General features: G+C 35.8%; 1 protein-coding gene across 1 annotated transcript in view; it reads left to right on the top strand.

Annotated features, from left to right (window-relative positions):
* The first annotated feature begins 414 nt into the window (after positions 1 to 414).
* Positions 415 to 22,786, top strand: part of ADARB1 (adenosine deaminase RNA specific B1) — a 70,977-nt gene continuing 48,605 nt past the window's right edge. Inside the window, exon 1 of the mRNA XM_070956738.1 lies at positions 415 to 476. The gene's annotated coding sequence lies outside the window, so the exon portion shown is untranslated. The remainder of the gene's footprint in view (positions 477 to 22,786) is intronic.

Raw genomic sequence — 22,786 nt, 5'->3', positions numbered from 1 at the left:
CCTCAGACTGGCGTCTGGACCAGACGAGAACAAGAGGGGAAGGGACAACAACATCCCACCACGCCATTCCCGATTGGCAGCTCCGCGCTTGAACTGGAAAGCTGGAAGAGAGGGGGCAGCCGCGGTGGCTGCCGCGCGCATGCGCACTCCAGAGGTGATGTCTCGGGCTTCCTTCCTCTTGGCTCCTCCCCCTCCCAGCCTCCGTGGTGGTAAGTCTTTCCCTCAGCGGAAAAGCAGTCCGTGGCGGGAGGGGGGAAAAGAGCGGAGTGGCTCGAACGCAAGCTGTTGCCTTGCCTTGCGGGGATCCGCCGCCAGTCTCGCGAAGGGAGTCGAGCGCGCGCCTGCCCGGGACTGAGCGACCCATCGGCTGCGGGGCAAGGGTGGGTGGCTGCGCCGTGCAGAGGTGGCGGAGAAGGGGCGGTGCGTTGCTCCGATAGCGCTGTCGACGGGGTTCATTGTCGCCGGGGCTGAGCGAGGTAAGCGAGTCTGCTTCTCTTCCTCCCGCTGCTCCTTCATCCATTGCCCGGGGGGCGGGGGGGGTTCCGTCCCTACGGAGGGCATCCTTCCTTCTCCTTCCCCAGAAGAGCCTGGGCATCGTGAAGGGGAACTGGGCGACAGGTGCAAGCAGGGAGAGGGACCGCCGTACCGCGCTGCCTACTGCTGCTCCTGCTGCTGTCCAAGGTCTGTGCTGTGTGGTCGCCCCTTCTCGGCTCGCCTTTTCCGAGGGTTGTAGAGGGAAGGGCGAGAGGGCGCAGAATCTCTTCCCTCTCCTCGGCTTGGCCGGCCCCGGTCCTTTCTCCACGCACTCGCACAGACTGCACTGCAGCTCCCCATGGCAACGACCTCAGGGGACGGTGAAGTCCGGAGGGCACCGATTGCATTCAGACCGGGCGCCTGGAGATGTCAACTTTAACCTTGCACAAATTTTCCTTCGTTCTTTTTGAAACGCCGTAATTCGGTTCAAGTAGGGAAGCGGCAGGAAGCGGGCTCTGCTGAGTGTCCTCCTGTCTGGTATGTTGGAGTTTGGGATTTACTATATCCGAAACTCTACCGAATGGCTATGATAATGGCTGTATCATTAAAATAGCGCCCTCCTATCTGCAGTCTTTGAAAATGGTTCAGGCCATATTGTCATTTAAGGATGTGACATGTGTTAATGAGGCCTGTGGGCCAGCCTGGGACATACTGAGAAGAAAAACTGGAGCTATGTCTGCATGCAGAGGATGGGAAAGACCACCTGAGCTCTAGCCACTATTTATACAGATAGATGGATGTTTCTGCTTTGTAGAGCACTGCCATACTTTTGCATATTGATAAGGCTTTCAGAAGATAGTGGGTTTCTTATATTTCATTTCTATGTCTATGTCCATGTTGATATATCCTAGAGGTGGCAACTAGCAATAATGATTTAGGAAATAAATGAAATAAAACTTTATGCCATAATAAATATATCACTCATTGTTAATAGCTTCAATACTCTGTTTTTGCCATAGTGGGCTCCTGAAATGATTTCATTAATAAAATTTATCCTGATCTTATCAAATTCTTTCCTTCCTGAAAATCTAACAAAATAACCAAGACAGTTGACCAACTGACCATTTATATTGCCTTTTGTACATCTGTTGTTATTTTCCCAGTAACATAGATATTGTAATTTTTACTATAGATAAGATACTTAATGTATCCTATTCTTACATAAATACATTTATTTTTGCTTTTAGAGAATGGACAATAACAGCTCAGCTGCTTTACAAATACTGAACAAATGTTTAAAACTAGTTGGCAGTTTAGTTATCTGTAGAAATGTTCAGTGATACAGTAAAATATCAGATGTGGTTATCAGAATATGTTGTGATACTCTTAGAAGGGTTTCTATTTGGATAATAATGGAAATGAGAACTTTTCTAGTTCTTTTTAAAAGGAAATGAGTAAATAAAATGACAGCTTTTAAACATAAATTGTGAACCAAAATTCATGTGCTTTTTAGAGATTCTCATTAGTTGCTTCCAAGAGAAAAGGTGAAACATTTTACATCTTTGAACTTGATTGGGCAACTTGATTTACAAACATTTCTTTTAATGTGTTTTGAGAATTCACAGAATAGCGATAGCAAGAATTGAAACCTTAGAATAGCAAGATGAACCTTAGAATAGTAGAAATGATTATATATTGTAATAACTGTGAAAAATAAGAGATAAAGATCTTGTAGTTGCAATGTGGAAATTAGTATAAATGTGAGGCTTATTGAAAGTATATCTCCATATTTCCTAACACCTGGTTATTAAGAAACAATAATAAAATGCTATACATAGTAATAGAGTGGAAGAATAGAATATTAGAGCCTTTACCGAAGAGCGTGGATTCAAACTGTGCATTTACCTGTGTACAAGGTTTGCATGCATAATATATCAGGTTCACTCTTCATTATTTCTCATTCTACTGCTCATGGAGAGAAACCTACTTCAAACCCTGTGGAATTGCTGCCAATCCAAATAGATAGTATAGATGAACCAGTGACCTCACTTAGTGTAAGGCAGCTTCTTGTATTCTAGTAATTAGTTTTCCTAAGAATCTAAAATGATTTCAAAACAGTTCAAGATAATATATTTTGATGTGTCAATACTTACAATGCCACAGAAATGTCAAGATTTGCTCTGTAACATCAATAAATTTTGGTGTGGGAAAATCTTTCAAAATCTCACCAAGAGATAAATATGAATGTGAAATTAAAAGCATTCAGACTATCATTTGTGTTTAATTTTGTTTGTTTTTTCCTTTACATTTATATCTGTATAATAGTTACATTATATAATAATTTTATATAATATTGTTTTGAACATACATGCAAATTAATATTCTATACATGTTATTAATTAAATATTTACCGGTCACATTTTATGAGCATAATATTTTATACCCTCCACAAATCTTCATCAGAAACAGGTCACTTTAATTCTAATTTTTCATACCATTTAAGTTTATAATGTAACTATTTACTTAGTCAACACAAACATTTTGTATTGTTTGAGTACTACTGAGTTGTAGTATTTTATTTTTAGCAATATGTCACTGAAATATTTTATTTAATAGAAAAAGCTTTTATTATAGTAATAATTCACGCTTGTATACTTCATTCTGAACCTTTGTGGAAGTGAATGTAATCTGCTAAAAATGAGTGCCATGACCAATTCCAAGGAATACAATGAATAGTAATCCCTTTCATTTTTAAATCTTGGAGGATACTATCTTATGTTACCATTGTTTATGGCCAATAGATATGATAATATTAAGGATGGATAGATGGATGATTGGATAGTTAAATAGTATGATTAATATATCAATTATATATAAACATTAATATTAATCAAAAGAATAAATAATATAAAATACCAGAAGTACAGATAAAATTAAAGCTATTATGTATTAGCAATATTAACAAATAATACTTTGAGTGAAAGCCAGCATTATAGTCTTAGAACTGCCTTTGCATAATGATATTTTAAAATATGCTCTGGGGGATTAGGAAGCAGACTGAGTAGTGTAGTGGACTCTAATGCAGAGTTAATTGTTTCCTTTCCCATTTTGTAAATAGAAACATTTCCAGTTACAAGAATACAGCAGTTTGTTTCATCTGTTATGTGTCATATAAAATATGTAATCTTCTAGTCGCTAAATGCAAACAAAGCTTTTTTACTGGTAAGAAACTCATCAACCTCAGCCAGCTCCCATCTAATTCTGAAGTCACTTGGCTGACCTTATAAAAATTTTGGGAAAGAAAAAAAAGCATAACTTTGAATTGTATAGAATAAACTATAAAATGTATTGCATAATGTACTAGATTTTACCTGATGCAGAAACATAAAGAAAGCATTGTTAAATGCTGTGCACTTACAGTGGCTATCAATATATTCTGGAGGCATAATTTGAAATCTTACAAGTTCTAGAGAAGAAAGTCTGTTTCTGTAAATATGTTGCTATTTTACCAAGCGATTTAGATGAAATATACTTAATTATAATTTTCCCTATTTGGCACCATCAGTGAAACCCAAAAGATATTGCATCCTGAGATGGTAACCTGATAGGTAATCCATTAATTTAGCATTAAATTATGTAAATTACAGAATTGTAGCCTGTCTTCTTTCTTTATTCTGCTAGTCGAAACAGCACAATTTTATTAAATAAATATTTTTCCAACTTTTATATTACAATTGATGTATAAATATTTACATTTTAAAAAACGAGATCCACGTCTATTCTAAATACTGCATCAGTAGTATTGTGTAGTACTGCCAGAAGTATATGCAAAAACATATTCTGCATTATATCAAATTAATTTATTTCTACATGGGATTTTCAACATCAACACATATTTTAGCATTGCTTCTAACAGTTGAAAATTCTCAGTATAGCTTATATGTGGGTTGATACAGAATTTACTGACACAAAATGAGTATGCAGTTAGGTACAGCTGGCACTGCACATTGTAATTATTCAGTAACCATTTATAATGGCCATAATCTTGGAAAATGCCACCACTTTGTAAACAAACAGACCTTTCTGTTTACAATAAAATCCAGTTTTAGAAAATAATCGCATTGAAATAATGAAATAGCAGCATAATATCTGCTTAAAGAGTCAATAGAACCTTTTGAGTACCAATTGAAGAAAACAAAAAGAAAGGATGGTTTTTTCAACTATTCAATTTAATATATAGAATTTTCATCTGTTTTCAGTAATTGAGAGATGTACAAACTCTTGATGGCTAAACTCTAAATGTGTAGAGTACGCTCACAATAAATTGCTATCCAACAGCAGCATATTTCTTATTAAATCCAGCCTGCAATGAATATTAAAGCTAATATTCACTTACTAATTTTTGTTGTTTTCTAGCAGATCTTATGGACATTTTGGCAAGGGTATTCAAAAGGCTTATTCTGCAGTGGTCCTTAAAACCACCTCCAATGAACTTGTGTTAAGATTGGAACAAATGTATAACCAGACACCAAGCAATACTATATTTCTGTTGAATTAACTAAAGTTATAAAAAGGTTTAGACCAATTTGAACAAAAATTAAGATAGTAGAATATGTGGTTCCTATGGCTTTACCAAGATGGATTTTTTCAGTGAAGTGTTTTATTTTTATATCACTTACAGGTATCTAGTTTGGTAGCATCTCTAAAGTAATTATACAGATTATTATTTTGCTCCACAAGACAGTCCATCTGACTTCTTTCAAAAGTACACACGTGTATAAATGTTTTTGGTACTGGATCAAGGCTTTCCAATGTTGATTTCATTTACATTACAAATAAAATAAAATAAAATTATACACACACACACACACACACACGTTTCATTTGTAATTTTCCTTTAACATCCATACACATTTTGAAGACTGTATTGACTGGGTCAATATATTTTTTAAACAATGCTAGCAATAATAATACAATTAGGTATACATAATTCTAGTCTTCCAACTTCTGTCCTTAACCTGTACATTATACTTATGAGTTTCAATAACATTTCTTCATGCAGTATGTTTGTTATCTCCTGTTAAATCATGAGTATTTTAATATTTTAGAAATCATTCAATATTTGACCATAAAACCAATATCCCAATTGTTTAAAAACATCAATAAGACCAATCATTAACCAAATTTAATCAATCCTGGGATTATATCTCCAATCCCCTAAAACCAGTGATGGGATTCAAGTAATTTAACAACCGGTTCTTTGCCCTAATGATTTCTTCCAACAACCAGTTTGCCAAACTGCTCAGAAAGTTAACAACCGGTTCTCCTGAAGTGGTGCAAACTGGCTGAATCCCACGACTGCCTAAAACTATAAATTTCAATATATTTTTACACATTGTTAATAATGGTAATACAGTTAGGTTACCACATCATAGACTTCCACCTTCTAACCTTAATTTTTTTATGATTATAGTAAATTCTACTTTCTCTTCTTTCATCTATTTGTGTTAAACAATTGTCACTTTCACTTAAGTTCCCACATTGTAATGCTCCTTTTCCTCCAGATGGCTCCCCTCCTCCCAATTCCAACATTAAACAGTGTCAAACAGCTGATTGTCAAACAGATCGAGGGGAATTAAAAATAAAAAGGCAGTTTCTTCCAATAATCACTTTTCAAGTAATTGTTGAATCTTTTCCAGGCTTTCTATGTTTTAAAGCTTCCATTAAGCATTTCTTTCACCTCTGGGTCTTTAATCTTTCTCCCTGTATCTGATCGCTGCTTTCTTGCTACTGGGAGATTATTTTTTGGAATTTTTTTAACTTGGGTTAGATCTCTAGCATATAAATTGGAAGTTGTCTCACCCAGTTTCAATGCTCTGTCCCTGTGCCACTCCAGCGCAAATCTTATTGTCCTGGTTCTCACAGCTTGTGATTTGCCAAAATGGCCGTCGTACCTGCTGCCGTTCGGGAGAGCTTTCTTCGAATCTAATGAAATCTAATGATTTGTAAATTATTCCTGATAACATAGCTTTTCCAGAAACTTTTAATTTTTCCTTCAATCCAATATAAACTGAGAAAAAGGTTGCATAATATACTGTATAGTAAACAGTCATATGTTTTTCACCATGTGTAAGGTACAGTTTACAAAGGGGTTGTAACTACACATTACACAATTTAATTTTGCAATTAATAACAGATTATTATTATCAGCCAATCCCTTTAAATGAAAAAAATAATTTTAATTTTAATTTTATTAGTTTTAAATGAAAGATTTAATTTAATTAAACATTTATCTGGGATGGTATAAGGTCTCCTGTCTTGGGTAAATGGTTGGATTAGAAGACCTCTAAGCCAGGTCCCTTCCAACCCTATGATTCTATAATTCTATGTAGATACCATAGGCTAAATAAATAAATCAATAAAATTCTATGAATTTAAAATACTTTAAATGCTATCAAACTCAGTATTCCCATTCAGAAATAAAATAGGTCATTATATTCATTTATGTATAAATCTACAATGTAAAAATTGTAATGGATTTTTTATAAAGAACTATTAACATTTTTATTAATAAGGCAGTCCTATGAATATCTATCATATATATATATGTTTGTATACACACACACACACACACACACACACACAAACGGTATATTATCATCATCATAAAAGGGAGAAACTAGGTCATGCTTGTTTAATTTGAAAGTATATAACCTATAGAATATATGCACTTTTAAGTATATAGTCTAATTAGTTTTGGAAACATTAATACAGTTAAGTTTACTATGCAATTACTATAAGTATACAATATTGCTGTATAATACTGTACTTTCATTTTTATGGTTAAATCTTTGGTACCTGGCTGAAGGTCAAATGTAAAGGTCAGTTCCACCAGGCTTTACAGGCTTATTGATGAAGTTTCACATTTATATTTGAAAACTAGGTTTCGTCATAAAAAGTTATATCTAATTGGGATATATAAAAGACCAACTGAAAATCAATAATATAGTCCTTTGCTCATTCTACCGTTCAGTTTATTGCTGATTTTTTCTTATCTTTTGACTCTGCTATTTTTAAAAAATGTTTTTTTATTGCTTGTTTTAGTAAATTGCATGCAGTTATATTCTGGCTCCATTTTTATGGCATGACATGAAATTGTGGACATGGTTCATCTTGACTTCTAATACCTACATGGACATGTTCATCTTATTACCTTGACAACAATGCAAAACTAGTTTGTCATTGTTCAAACCAACATCAAAAGTTATTTGTTCTTCTTGCAAAGCAGTTTTTGTTTCTACTTTAACAATTGTTCTGAATTCTTTTCATTCTTCAGAAAGGCATCCTTCCTAGAATTCTGTTCTGAGATTTACTAGATTTATTTACTGTTTACTTACTACTTGCTGTTATTGATTAATTTTGCAAAATATTTTGTTAAGGAAGATGCTAAAGTGCAATTTCTTGATTAGTATTTATTAATCTTTCTCTATTTGGGGGGGGCATATTTAATAAGCTTTGAATTCTAGGACTCAAATGAATAAATCAAATTTCCATTTGAGTAGAGAGACCTTTTCACTGTATTTTTAAAGAATAAAGAACCATTCAATACGATTAATTACAAACTCAATTAACTATTTTTAGATTTGGATAGATTGTTTAAACCATTCTGTCACTGGGAATAATTTAATATTGTTTATAGCTTATAGCTTTTAAACTATTATTGAAATGAAAGAAAAAATTAAAAACAAATTTGGCTTGTAGGAATAGAGACATTTTTTTAATTAAAAAAAATTATTTCCCTAAATTCTAACATAATGTTCCAGGTTTTGCCAATAAATAACATATATTATTATTCCCAAGTCTCTCTCAATCTATGATAAACATCTCCCTTTATGGTTTGTTTATTTGAACTGTTTTATTGTTTATTAACAAACAAAATAGAAAAATATTTACATTACTAATAAAATCAATCTGTACCTCCAAATAGAGGTTGTTGTAGAGCCAAAGGGATAGAGCAGGGCTGTCAAACTCCCGGCCCGCGGGCTGGATGTGTCACGCGCTGGCCATACCTACGCCTGGTTTAGCAAAGGGGGAAAAAGTCCCGTTATGTCATGTGACGCTGCCGTGACGACGTGAGCTTGACACCCCTGGGATACAGCACAGGAAGTTTTACTGGCAAGATCAGTTATATCATCTGCTATCTATATCCTGCTTCCTGATTTTCTCTATACTTAGCTGCAATCCTAACATTACCTTTGTGTGTGTGCATGTTTATTTTTAGAATTCATTTGAATTTGTCACATTACTGTGATTGCTTTCAGTGAGATATGTATGTTTGGAGAATAGTACAAGGTTTCAGTCTGTTATCATTGGTTTAATTGTTAGAAATTAGATGACAAAAGTATATTTGATGACGATTTATTTTATTTTAAAAATAAAATTAAGTATCCCCAGAAACAGAAATGATGTGGCCCTTTGACCTGTGCCTGATACAGTTATGGGATGGATAAGACAACAGAAAGCTGAAGCTGCATCCCAGCAAGACAGGAGCATTGTAGCTAATAATATTTTTCCAGGATAAAAAGAAATGTATGCACATACTACCCTACACCTGTAAGATAGCATGTGTATACAGTAGTCTGAGGGTTCACCTTAAATTCTTGCTATTAAGAAGTGACTTTTCTAACTCCACCTGATTTGCCTTTAATGGTTATTACTTTCCATAGTTTGTGTAGTAGTAACCTTAAGATTTGGGAGCCAGTTTGGTTTAGTGGTAAAATCATCAGACTATAAACAGGAGACTCTGAATTCTAGACCTGCTTTGGGCAAGTCACTCTCTCTCAACCTAGGAAGCAGGCAAGAGCAAACTACTTCTGGAGTCTTGCCAGGAAAACTGCAAGGATGTGTTCAAGCAGTTGCCAGGAGTTAACACTGACTTGGAGAAACCAACAAAACAAAACAAAAGTATAAAAGCACCTTAAGATTGCATCATTGCAAGGATTTTTATATGTTTCTGCCTTTGAGATTAGGCCAGAAATTGCAGCTCATGCAGAAAGTTGTGGCTTATCATTTGAAGAAAACAACTTAATGGTGAATTTATTAGTTATTCTAAAGAAGCTGACCTTGCTGCCAGTTTGCCACTGAGCCAAATTTAAGATGCTTTTATTGATAAATAAAAATCTACAGTACTTAAGGCTGGAAAAATTGATAGATTGCCTTCTCTGTCATATAGTAGTGGGATTGTTAAAGACAGTGCATGTCCTTATACTCAAAATAATAGAAACAATACCATTACATTCAAAGATTAACTGAAATACATAATGCAGGAATCAGTCTAACCTGCAGTTCAGGTGAATGACTCTGTGCTTGATATGCAAGGGCAAGGCTGCACTAAATATTATTTGTAGCACAGGTCTTTTTTAATGAAAACCATTTTTATTAGAGCTCAGTTCTCTACCAGCTTGGCCTGCATAGATATTGTTCAGAATGCAGGATGATCCAGGAATGATAGCAATTCCTCAGCAGATATTTACTGTCATAAAATTCTTGGATTGTGGCACTTCTGTGTTTTTCAACTTTTTGACATTTAATTCTGTTGTATAACTACTACTTCTTCTTCTTCTTTTAATGTTCAGCTCTGGTGGCACTCTTATAGGTCCAGAGATTAATGCAAGGGAATCTGTGCTGGGATGTGGTTCTATTTATTCATTGGCTTCTACAATAACCTTCAGCTCATTTTCTTCCAAGGACAAATCATTGAAAAGGGCATAGACAGCAACAGTAGTTTGTAGTTATATAAAACATTGGAGGAGGATTTCACCTTGTATAAATTAAAGAACTGTCAGCTCTACAAAGAGCCTCTTCTTTGTAATGCTCATTTTAGCATTTTAGGTTTTCTCAGTCCCATTCTGATGTAATATTTTCATGGAAGTTCAGGAAGGAAATGGTTTCTTTAATACATGTGAAATATGTATAATCTTGATTAACACAATTAATCTTTAGTGTAGAACTCTTTCTGGAAATTATCATGATGAGAACCTGCACTTCAACATTTAGAACTGGCTTTGAATACCAAATACTTCTTTATCTTTTGTTTTAAAAAGTTTCATTTTTTTTTGTTTTAAGTTTACAGTATAGAGCTCTATTTTGATCCCGTTATCTTTTCTCCCAAATATTTAATGCCTTGAAAGTGTTTCTACATTTCAAAAGATAGATATTGAGAAACCAACTGAAAATTTATTTATTAATGTCATTTTAATTTCAATTCAGAACCAGTACAATATAGCATTACAATATAGCATTAGAATTGGAAGGAACCATGGAGGTCTTCTAGTCTAACCACCTGCTTAAGCAGGAGATCCTATATGATTCCAGACCAATTTTTCCCAATTTCTTCTTAAAAAGTCTCCAATGATGGAATACTCGCAACTTCTGGAGGCAAGCAGTTCCAGTGATTAGTTGTTCTCACTGACAGGAAATTTCTCCTTAATTCTAGGTTGGATATCTCTTTGATAAGCTTCTATCCTTTACTTCTTGTCCTGCCCTCAGGTGCTTTGGAGAATAAATTAACCCCTACTCTCTGTGACAGCCCTTAATTTGACATGATATTAAATATACTCAAATTCCAATTGGAAAAGTCTACAGCTAAGGCAAAAGGGGTAAATCCATGAATCTGGAGTGTTGACATTTTAGAGCTAAGAAAGGCATGTCTTCATGCTTCCCACAGTTGGAAGGTGGCAGGAAATGCTATAACTCAATTAAGGAACATTTGCATGATCTTAGTCTCCCAACAGTTCTTTGGCAGATTAAGGGTGTCCTGCTTTCACATATTTCAAGCAATAGTCATAGGTTTAAAGCCACAGGGTTCACCCTAGAAGTTCATAGATTTAGTAAATTTTAGCCTTTTTATTAGCTATTGAAACTTGAAATATTTGAGACTCAAACTGCATTCTAGATTAAACTGTTGTTTTTTTTTTGAAAAAAACAGGTTTCAAGGCAAGGATCTTTACTGTCTAGATTACAATATATTTTGATTATGGCTTCATTTCATCTACTTAATTTTATGCATGTGTATTTGTAAATAAAGGATGTTATAGTACTGCATTTACAAGAAAGTACACAGAAAATTGCAGAATACTCTTTTAAAATGCCTTTCCTACAATGTCAGGAATGCTTCTGTCACATCGTGAACATGTTTATTTAGATGTTGTCTTGCTACATTCCTCTTTCCAATCCACAGTAAATTAAAAAATACAAATGCCATCTTCTTGTAAATCCTACCATCAGTCTTGATGCACTTCCCTCTCCCCCCATTTGATTTCTTTCCTAAAGCCTAGGAAATATAGAAGAATATATTTGGGGAGCAGCCTAACAGTGTATGATTAACAACAGACAATTAGGTAAAGGTAAAGGTTCCCCTCACACATACGTGCTAGTTGTTCCCGACTCTAGGGGGCGATGCTCATCTCCGTTTCAAAGCCGAAGAGCCAGCGTTGTCCGAAGACGTTTCCGTGGTCATGTGGCCACGCTGTTACCTTCCTACCAAAGGTGGTCCCTATTTTTCTACTTGCATTTTTTATGTGCTTTCGAACTGCTAGGTTGGCAGAAGCTGGGACAAGTAATGGGAGCTCACCCCATTACGCGGCACTAGCTATTCGAACCGCTGAACTGCTGACCTTTCAATCAACAAGCTCAGCATCTTAGCCACTGAGCCACTGCGTCCCTAACAGACAATTACCAAAGTATAATTAACACAATTATTTTCTAGTTTTTCTTAAATACAGGCTGACAGCTAAAGCCCTACACTCAACGGAATGTTTCATAGGCTTGCATATTCTGTGAATGGATGCATACCCTAGTTCTATTATCCCAGCTAAGCAAAATAAATAAATAAATAAATAAATAAAAAATCCTTTTTCCTTAGTTCATTGAGTACCGTATATAAATATAGTTGTAATAGATATTAGCGAAATACAAAATCCATAGGAATTAACATGTTGAAGTACTACATATGTCTAAATTGAAGGCAATAATTGAAATTCTAAGTTTGTTTACTAAGAATCAATTCATTTATTTATTCATACTTCTCAATAAAAATATATGTTCTGTTCAGTAATTTAGGAGTAAGTTACATTGGTCTAGTGGAAACTGAAAATAACCGTTATTGGGTACATAATGTAATGAATACAAATGGAAAGACATTAGACCAACTGTTTATTGTTGATTATTTTACTGTTATCCAACATCTCTTCCAAAGGTGCCATCTTAATTAGTAGAACAAAATTTGAATGCATGCAGTTTCTTGAAGGGTAATACAGGCAATCTTCAACTCCTTCCATTTATTTAGTAACTGAAGTAATAACAGCACTGAACAAAGTTTTTCATACTTACAACCGTTGCAGCATCCCCATGGTAATGTGATCAAAATTCAGATACTTGGCAGCTGATTTATATTTATGACGATTGCAGTGTCCTGAGATCGTGATCACCTTTTGCGACATTTTGACAAGCAAAGTCAATCAGGTAGCCAGATTCACTTAACAACCACATTACTAATTTAACTATAACAGTGATTCACTTAACAACTGTAGCAATAAAGGTTGTATAATGGGGCAAAACTCACTTAACAACTGTCTTACTTAGCAGTGGAAATTTTGGATTCAGTTGTGGTTGTAAGTCAAGTAGTATCTTTATGTAGAGCAGTCATTTTGAGGCATATTTGGTACAACGTACTGCATCAGAGTAGTTGGCATAACATTCGCTATGTAGCAGTGTATTTGAACGTGGAATACTGAGGAAGGATATTCTAATCTAAGAAGTCAGAAATTAGTAAACTGCTCTGCCTGAACGTGCAATGTTTTATTTTGTTTTGTTTTGATTATTTTTGTACTTTTCATTTCTGTTCTATTGTATTTTTATTTTATTTATTTATTTATTTTATTCAATTTGTATCCCGCCCTTCTCCTAGTGGACTCAGGGCGGTGCATAGCCACAACTAAAACACATACCAATACAAAATTTAAAATTTTTAAAAGAATTATATAACTGTGGCCCAAAATTTAAAAGATTGAAACTAAAACCCATTTGACAATTTAAAAGGCTAAAAAAGGCTAAAAGGGGTGGGTGGGTTGGTTTTTAGTTATAAGCTGTCCAGAATCATTTTGAAGTCAAGTGGCTTATAAATAAAATTAATTAATTAAATAATTAAATAATACATTAAGAGATTCCTCAATCCTACTTGTTGAGATTTACTGAATGCTTAAATCAAATTTTCTTGATAATATAAATTATTTATTTTGCCTATGATATTTTCAAAATTTGTTACTAAATAAAGAAGTTAGATTTATGATTAGCAAATATAGCATTTCTATGGACTGATTTGTTCTGAATTTTCCAGTCACTTGACACAAACAAGGAACACTGTTAAAGTAATATTATAGTTGTATAAATTTAGGAATGAGGTAGGAAAGAAAGTATTTGGTGAAATCTGTTCTTCCATTATGTGCCCCCAACTAATAGTGGAGTAGAGGTGATATTACATCAGGTTTGCTCTGTATCTCAAGATAACACCAGTCTCAGGGATTCTGCTAATCATAAAGCTTCCTGCTGACATCTTTCAACATGAAACAACATGGGTTTGTGTTGTTTCGCTGTAAAATTGGAACTGTTAGTTTTGTTTTGCTTATTTTTGCCAGAAAGGATCTAGCCCCCCCATATCTGAAATAATAGCTGTATTGTTCTTCAGGATTGAAACTTTGGGTAAAATTTCAAATTTTATCTCCAGAAGAAGTGATTATTTTTTTGCTTTGTACTTGTAGCAAAAAAAACCAAAACAAAAACCCAACAGTCTTATGTAGACAGTGAAAAAGCATGTGGCCAAAGGCAACATATCCCTAAACCATAGGTGAACTTCACATCCTCAGTCCTTTCTGCTGGTCATTCACCTGCCTGTTTCTCGAACACAGTGTTCCTTACTCTCACCCCATCTGCTCTGCTCTTTTCTGCCCGTTATATTCAGAGCTGCTTTCTTTGTTGGCATAAAGAGTGACAACTGAAGCCTGAAAACAAGGAGCCTGTCCCACTGTAGCTTCCTTTCTTGACTATTTCTTGTCATAAGCGGAAATACAAAAAATGTTTCTTTTTATAAGAAATTAAAATATAATACATTGTTTATTATCTGTTGCTTCCAGAAGGCCAGCTACAGGACAGAAATCCTGGAGGGAAGTAACTTACTTCCTGCCTGCTGATTGTAACCCCTCATTTTCCTCTCGTCTGTCTCAAAACAGGAAGAGAATGAAACATGAAACAAAGTTCTTAGATTAGTCCAGTAAGACAAAAACCTACAGTAGAATTATAAATGGTTTGAGGAATCTCATGTTTATAGACATAGGTAAGAGATTTGTATTCTACTGAATACTATTATTATACGGTAGAAAGTGATACTGTGCCCCATTCAGAGTATACAGTATTAATGTCGATACTGTAATATTGTAATGCAATCATAAATATTAAAAACTTATAACCAGTGGTGGGATTCTGCCGGTTCTAGGGGGTTCGGCCGAACCGTTTGTTAAATTGCTGGCTCGCCCCGCCCCTTGCCCTGCCCCTCCGCACCACTGGGCGAGGGGTGGGGCGAGCCAGCAATTTAACAAACGGTTCGGTGTTTTTTAATAATTTTATTCGCCTCGCAGCTGCCGTGGGGCTTCAAAGAGCCACCCTACAGCTGATCAGTGTTAAAAGAAAAAGAAATGAGTAGACCGATGCCTGTAAATATAAATGGGTAGACCCAGTGGTGGGATTCTACTTTGGTAGAACCAGTTGTTAAGTAGTTAAGCCAGTAGTTGCCAAAGTGGGATGCCTTAGGGGGGCGGTAAATGGCAAGGGGGGCGGCAAGAGGGACGCTAGAGGCAAAGGGGGGCGACAGGGGGGCTAAGTGGCAAGGAGGGTGGCCCCCCCTTTGACCTGTGCCTCTCAGCACTTACCTCCTTGCAAGCAAACAGCAAGAAAAAAACAGCCTCTTTCAGTTTCAGCATAGGTTAATTAGCATGATTAGATCGGCCTCCGACTCTCAGCTGATTCACTCTTAGCTGTTTTGCAGGCTCGTTTCCAAGCTCTTGTTTTGCAAGCTCTTTGCTTGCTGCAGAGTGCTCGAGCAGATTTTTTTTTTCCCTAGCTAAAAGGAAAATGAAAGTAAAGCAGGCTCTGCTGCAACGTGACAAAATGAGGCACGGAGAGAGATTTCTTTTTCTTTTTCTTTCTCCTGACCAAAAAAGGTAGGTGCAAACAATGGGAAATTTAGGGAAAAAGAGGAGAGTTCAAGATTTTAAAAGACAAAAAAAAAAGCTCTATTTAACTAGGGAATTGTAATAATTGAGATACTATTAATTGTATATTGTGTTGAAAGCAGAAATGGTTAAGTTGTGGTTTGGAGGAATATATAGGGGAAATTATTTGGTTTATTATTATTGGTATATATAATTAATTGATTTGTAAGAAATTGGATTGCATGAAAATAATTGGAATATTCATGTTCATATTGATTAATATACAAAAAAGATAGTTATATAACTAATTGATTTATATTAAAATGTTGAATTTGTATTAAACAACTGTATTACATAATTACATAATTAACCAATGTGGGGATGGATATAAAAATAGATGACAATGGGAAAGGGTATAATATAGAATAGAAGGGAAAAATTGAATTTGATTAAGATTAGAGATGAGGATGAAGGGTAATATTGGTTTTTTTAAAAAATAGATGAGGAATAAATATGGCAAAAAGGAAATATAGAAATTGTAAATTTAATTGAAATGACTAAACACTGTTTAAATTTGTGAACCGGCCAAATACTCTGTTCAAAGAAAATACATTGTATGTTTGTATGTGTGTTTCTAATTATTGCTATTTATTCATATTTGTTCTCTTTTATTCTTTAAAGTTTAACAATTCATTCTTTATCTTAATATCTTTATATTTGTTTGGGGTTGACTTTCTTCCCTTTCATCTTTTTTTATTGTACAACAATCTTTCTCCTCAAACCTACCACCCCTCTCTTTTCTTTCCTTCTTACTTTCTCTTCCCCCCCTCTTCTTCTCCTCCCTACTTCCTCTTCCTTTTTCCTTCTCCTCCTCTCTTCCTCCCTCTCTTACTCTCACTCCTACTCTAATTTCCCTTCCTTCATCCCTCTCTGTTGCTGTATCCTTTTATGCATATGGACTACTCAGAGGGCTGAAAAAGTTATTTTTGACTGGTCCTCGCACTTTTGACCAGTCCTCGAATTTACGACTGTCCTAACATTTTATGTTTTTGCCCTATCTTGTCACCATGGTGAGGAGAAGCAGTTGTGAAATGAGTGACACGGTTGTTAAGAATGCTACAATGGGCATAAATGATGACCAGTCATAAGTGCGAAGACTGGTCAAAAGTGCGAGAATCTGTCAGAAATCACTTTTTTCAGCCCTCTGGGTAGTCCTTTTGTATATATGGACTACTCAGAGGGCTGAAAAATTTATTTTTGATTGGTCCTCGCACTTTTGACCAGTCCTCGAATTTACGACTGTCCTCACATTTTACGTTTTTGCTCTAGCTCGTCACTATGATCAAGAGAAATAAGTGACACGGTTGTTAAGAATGCCGCAACGGGCATAAATGTGAGGATGGTCATAAGTGCGAGGACCGGTCAAAAGTACGAGGACCAGTCAGAAATGACTTTTTTCAGCCCTCTGAGTAGTCCCTATGCAGATAGCCACGCCTACCCTGTCACATGACCAGCTAACCACGCCCATCCGGTCACATGACCAGCTAGCCACGCCCACCCGGTCACATGACCAGCTAGCCACACCCACCCAGTTGCATGACCACCAAGCCACACCCCCAACTAAGCCACGCCCACAGAACCGGTTGTTAAAAAAATTGAATCCCACCACTGCTTATAACAATATAAATATATACGGTATATATGGTATACTGCAAGACATTCAACTAAAAGAGCCCTCCAGAAAAGCTCTGTTAGTTACTTCTGAAAGATTGATAATATTGAAGTCAATCTAGTTTCTTGGGGGAAGTTTTTCATGGTCATTACTGAGAAGCCTCTCCTCCTGGTCTCAGTGCCCTCCTACCCACCATAGTATGGTACTAAAAATATTTTTTCTTATTAGGCAGTTTGATTCTAGTTAAGTAGGTAATCCTGAAAATCCCTTGGTGCCATTTAGGGCTTTATAGGTTAAAACAAATACTTCGAAATACCCGAAAAGCAATGCAGGAATCATACCACAGATATAATATAAGGGCATCTAGTTCCACTTAGCAAATAGGCCACTGCATTTTGTACCAAGTACAGTTTTCAGATGGCCTTTTCCAGCCTCATGTAGAATACCTTGTAGTAGTCTAACTGAGTGGTGATGGGAACATAAATTATTGTCACAAAAAGCTCTCCAATAGAGCCACAACCAGTGCACCAGCTATGCTGACTGAAGGCCTTCTGAACCTCAGCTTGCTCATGCAGGAGGATCTTAAGTCATGGGCTTGCCATCTCGGGGACAGCACTAGTCCTTCAGATCAGAACTGACAGAGATTGTGATGAATAAACAGCAACTCTGTCTTGTTTGGGCCTCACTTCAGCCTGTTTCTTCCCATTCAGCTTCCAATATCCTCTAGGTACAGGGACAAGGTTTTGACTATATCCCTGCAATAGTAGTATGCAGTTGGGTATCATAATTGATGATAATTGATGATTCTGCACCCCAAATAGACAGATGACTTTTTCATGTAGTAGCTTCATGCAGATGCTAAAAAGCAGAAGGGAGAACACTGAGCATTGTGCTACTCGTTATGTTTGAGGACACTGCATCAAACTCTCCCCACTTACAACTGTCCATTGATGAAGTACTGGAGCACAGTGCTGTAAATCCCCAGTCCCTGCAATATGTTCAGAAGGATGGTATAAACTACCCAAGGTACAATATTGAAGGTGATTGACAGGATCCAAAGGATGCTGAAAGGACCAAAAGGGATGTTCTCCATGACAAAATGAATGCAACCAATGCCTGTGCATTTTGTGGCAAGTCTTCCCTAAAGATGGAAGGCTGGAAATAGGGTAGTGGTTGTCTAATACAATTGGATTCAGTATTCTAAAGACTGGGGGTGGAGGTTGGCATATTGCAACCTCTTTCAAAGCCACAGAAAAACTCCCTGTTTTGTTTTACACACCAGAGTGCTTTGTTTGGCTAGAGCTATTAGAGATCACATACAATTCTTTTGTGGGCCAGATGCAGTTGACAAGGCATTGGTTAACTACTGGGATTTTACATGTATTTTTTCAATACATGTAATAGTTGCATACCAAACTGTTTCAGAAAAAACTGAAAATAGATATTTTTATTTTATTTTGCATGTGTGGGCAAAATACAGGAGATGATATCTTAAAGTAACAGTCTTTAATTTTTAAATATTATTATGAAAAGGCAGAGAGATGGACTTGTTCCAGATTCAAGCCACCTGTGCAGCAAGATATTTTTGGAAGCAACCATGCTACCTCTTGATTAGAGTTACTATGTCTGGGCTATAAAAATCTGGAAGACCACTGGATGGTAAATATCAGATGCAGCCACTTCTAACTCTCCTTTGCTTAATGGCAATTTGGATTTTTGCAGCCTAGATCTGGTAGCCCAAAGTTTATCTGAATTAATAAACAGTAGAAATTCCTATCTGATGAGAGAATATCTCTGATAGGAGACAGTATTTTTGAAAAAAGAAAGACAATTTCTCCTTCTTTTATCTAATTGGATAGCGTTAATATATTGTATGCCATCCTATCTTTAGATGGAATAATATTTTTTATTGCTTAAATACTTTATAGCTTAAGATAGAGTATAACTTCAAGATTTTGAAACTAGCTTAACTGCATTGTGGTTTGGAAAGGTCTGCATAATGCTTTTGTGGGTTGTTGGTTTTAGTCTGGGCTTTTTCCCATTTTAAAGAGGCAAGGCTCATTCCCCATTGACCAGGATGGGACAGATCCAAAGGATGTCATAAACATTTTGCAGCTATTTATATAATACTGCAATAAATCAGACCATGAGCTTCCAGTTTGTCCGATGTTCAAAACATATTTTATATCACAGTCTCTTTTCTGTACACACACAAAACATACACATAAACACCCCATCAAAATATCCATCTTAAGACCCTTTCTGATGCTCTGTTCAGTTACTTGCTTTCAGCCAGTAACCCTGACACCTATAGGGATCTTTTAAATATTGAATACTAAATATTATTTAAAAACCTGGTGTGTTAAAATGAGGCATTGATCAAATAAAAAAGGTCCTTGAATGCAATTGTTTTATTAAACAGCATCAGATCTGATTTTAAATCAGATTTTAATTGGAGCAGTTCAGTTAATTAGCACTGGATTATAACAGTATTTGCAAGATTAAGTCAGTCTAGGCGTGCTTTTCTTAACGCTAGTAAACGAGTGAGGAGGAAATAGCCCCAGAGTATGTGAAAAACATGCTGCATGTTCATATTTATTTTCTCACTTTTTAACTGGTGACACTAACTATCTTTTTATAGACTGAGGAAGCAAAAATAGAAGAGTTGAAAAGCAAGTTGTCTATAAAGTGGCAGGGAAATGGAAACAATGGAAACTGGGAAATCACATGGTCATTATATCTGTTGAATTTCTCTCAAGAAAAATTGTTGTTATTAAAAACACACAGAAAGAGCTTTTAGAGTGATTTCTTAAAGTGTATTGACAAAATCAGATTAATTACAGTCAATAAAAATCAAGTTTTTAAAACTAGTATCAGTAAGTGGTTCTAATGTACTTGTCATAGGATGCCCATAATAATGTGACTCAGTCCTAATGACTTTCCTACCAATCTGTTTAGACCTTGCTTGTAAGCCTATGTACAGGGATCCCACAGCCATTTTAAAGATAGACTAAATTGAGCCTGGAAATACACAAGCAGTCAGTAAACGAAGAAACAAAATTAGTATTATTTGATATGATTGCTTGTCTCCCACAAGTGACATGTAATATTTTACCTGTCTGAACTAACATTAAAGGTAGCCCTTGCACCCTGTTTATCAAAATCTGTCATTTCCAGATAAGGATGCAGCTGGGAGATCAGACGGATCTAATAAAAATTGGCTCCAGATAGCTGTTAAATTTTTTGTAGCTGCCTTGAAATTGGAATGATGATGGATCTTCATCCTTCATCTTGGGGGTGATCCTTATTCTAGGGGGCAGCAACTGCAACAGGGAAGGCATGCTTCCTAGGATTTGATAGATGGCAGTTCCATGTAAAGCACATCATTATAATATGTACATTGTAGTCAAGCCATGAGATGATTAGTGCATGAATCACTGTCTGAATGGCCTTCTGATCCTGGAAGGATTCAGCTTCCTGACCACAGTTACTATCTGCACTTCAAACAGGAGCTGTGAGTCAAGGAAGACCCCCACATTGCACCTCTAACCTCCCAAGGCTTGAGATAAAACATCCCCAAATCTGGGTGATCCAAACACCTATGGCCCTTCAGTTCTAGTAAGATTGAATTGAAGATGATTTCTTCCCATCCAAACTTGTACAATTTCCAGGTACTGGGAGAGAGCTTCATATACCTCACTTGGCTAGCCTAGGATTGAAAGCGTATGGATGAATTCTAATCAGACAATACTCCATTGCAGTTAAGGCTTCCCCATTTGGAATGTATGTGAGCAATTTTGTCTGTAAATGTCTAATTATTTTTCCACCCAGCTAAATTATACTGTATCCAACTTGCCAAGCAACTATTTGGTAATATGGATGGAATGTGATTGATATGGGATAGACTCTATGCCAGGGGTGTCAAACTCACATTGTCACAGTGGTGTCACGTGATGTATCAGGACTTTTCCTCCCTCTTCGGTAACCTGGGTGACCCCTTGGACAACCTAAGGAATGTGGGTTTCCCACTTGCATATTAGACATGAGCAGTTTTAGATTCTGCAGTCCATGATTGCTATTTCATCAGATAATCTGCTGCTTATGTCCAGGAAAAAATAACCCTTTTCTTATCCAACTGTATTTCAGTAAATCAGTTCAAACGATGATGCTTGTCATCAATCTGGAAGTTTTTCTTGGTTCACCAACAGCAACGTAGGATTGAAGTGGCTTGTAGAAAAGCCACCTATGCTGTTGAGTAGAAGCTGAGCTGGCACTAGAGCTAATGCATAAATATTTGATTCATCTCCTTTCCCCATGATATTTCGGCCTTTTATTAGCATGATACTACAGTACTTGCTTGCCAAATATAATAGTTACTATCAATTCATTTATTTCTCCTTAAAAATTATTTAAGGAGTCAGGCCATAACTGGAGCTAAATGTAACTAGTATTTGTGAGGAATATCCTAGAGGGTTATTCTATAATAATAAGATAAGAGTATCCTATAATAATAAAAATGCAATTGATTATGATTAGATCTTTTAACAATTTATTAATCACATTCAATGACTTGCATCTTCGGGGGTATTTTTGTTCATCTTAATAGAATAGAATACTTTATTGGCCAAGTGGGATTAGTCAAACAAAGCATTTGTTTCCGGTGTATCAGCTCTCAGTGTATGTGCAAAACAACAAAGTAATAAAGTCATAATATCAAAGTAGTAATAACCATAATAACAATATCAATAAGAGAAGGTAATGGAACAGATGAGAAGGCTAGAAGTAATACAGCCATGCTACATCGGGAAATATACTTAGACATAAAACAGTATTGTGGGAATTAGATGTTTAGCAGCATGATGGTACGAGAAAAAAAACTGTCTCTCTGTTTAGCTGTTTTGGCATGCAATGCCATGTAGTGGCATCCTGAGGAGGTGAAACAGTTTATGTACATAATGTGAGGGGTCTGTAGATATTTTTTCAGCCCTCTGTTTGGGTACAATTGTTTTTAGGCAATCATAATCAAAATGTTTACAGTAGTATTCATCACAATAATATTAATACTATAATAATAATAATATTTAACTTATATTTACTTTAACAAATCTCTGTTTTAGCATTTATCCTTTTTATATTCCCACATTTCTAACTTCTGTTTCTATTGTCTAACCATAGGTAAAATAGGCCCCATATCAAAAAATATTCAATTTCTTCTTTGCCCTTAATAGTAAGTCTATCCATTTCTACACATTCTAATATTTTCTTAATTACACTCTCATCTGTCGGGATCTCATCATTCTTCCATTGTTGTGCAAATACAATTCTGGCTGCAGTTAGTACATGTAAAATCAAATATATAGACCTTTTATCATAATTT

The sequence above is a fragment of the Pituophis catenifer genome, unplaced genomic scaffold (genome assembly GCF_029215685.1).
Source record: "Pituophis catenifer annectens isolate HBS135680 unplaced genomic scaffold, rPitCat1.0.hap2 SCAF_1, whole genome shotgun sequence".
In the NCBI taxonomy this organism is placed as follows: Eukaryota; Metazoa; Chordata; class Lepidosauria; order Squamata; family Colubridae; genus Pituophis; species Pituophis catenifer.
The sequence above is the reverse complement of the archived record's forward strand: the minus strand, read 5'-3'. Positions and strand labels throughout refer to the sequence as shown.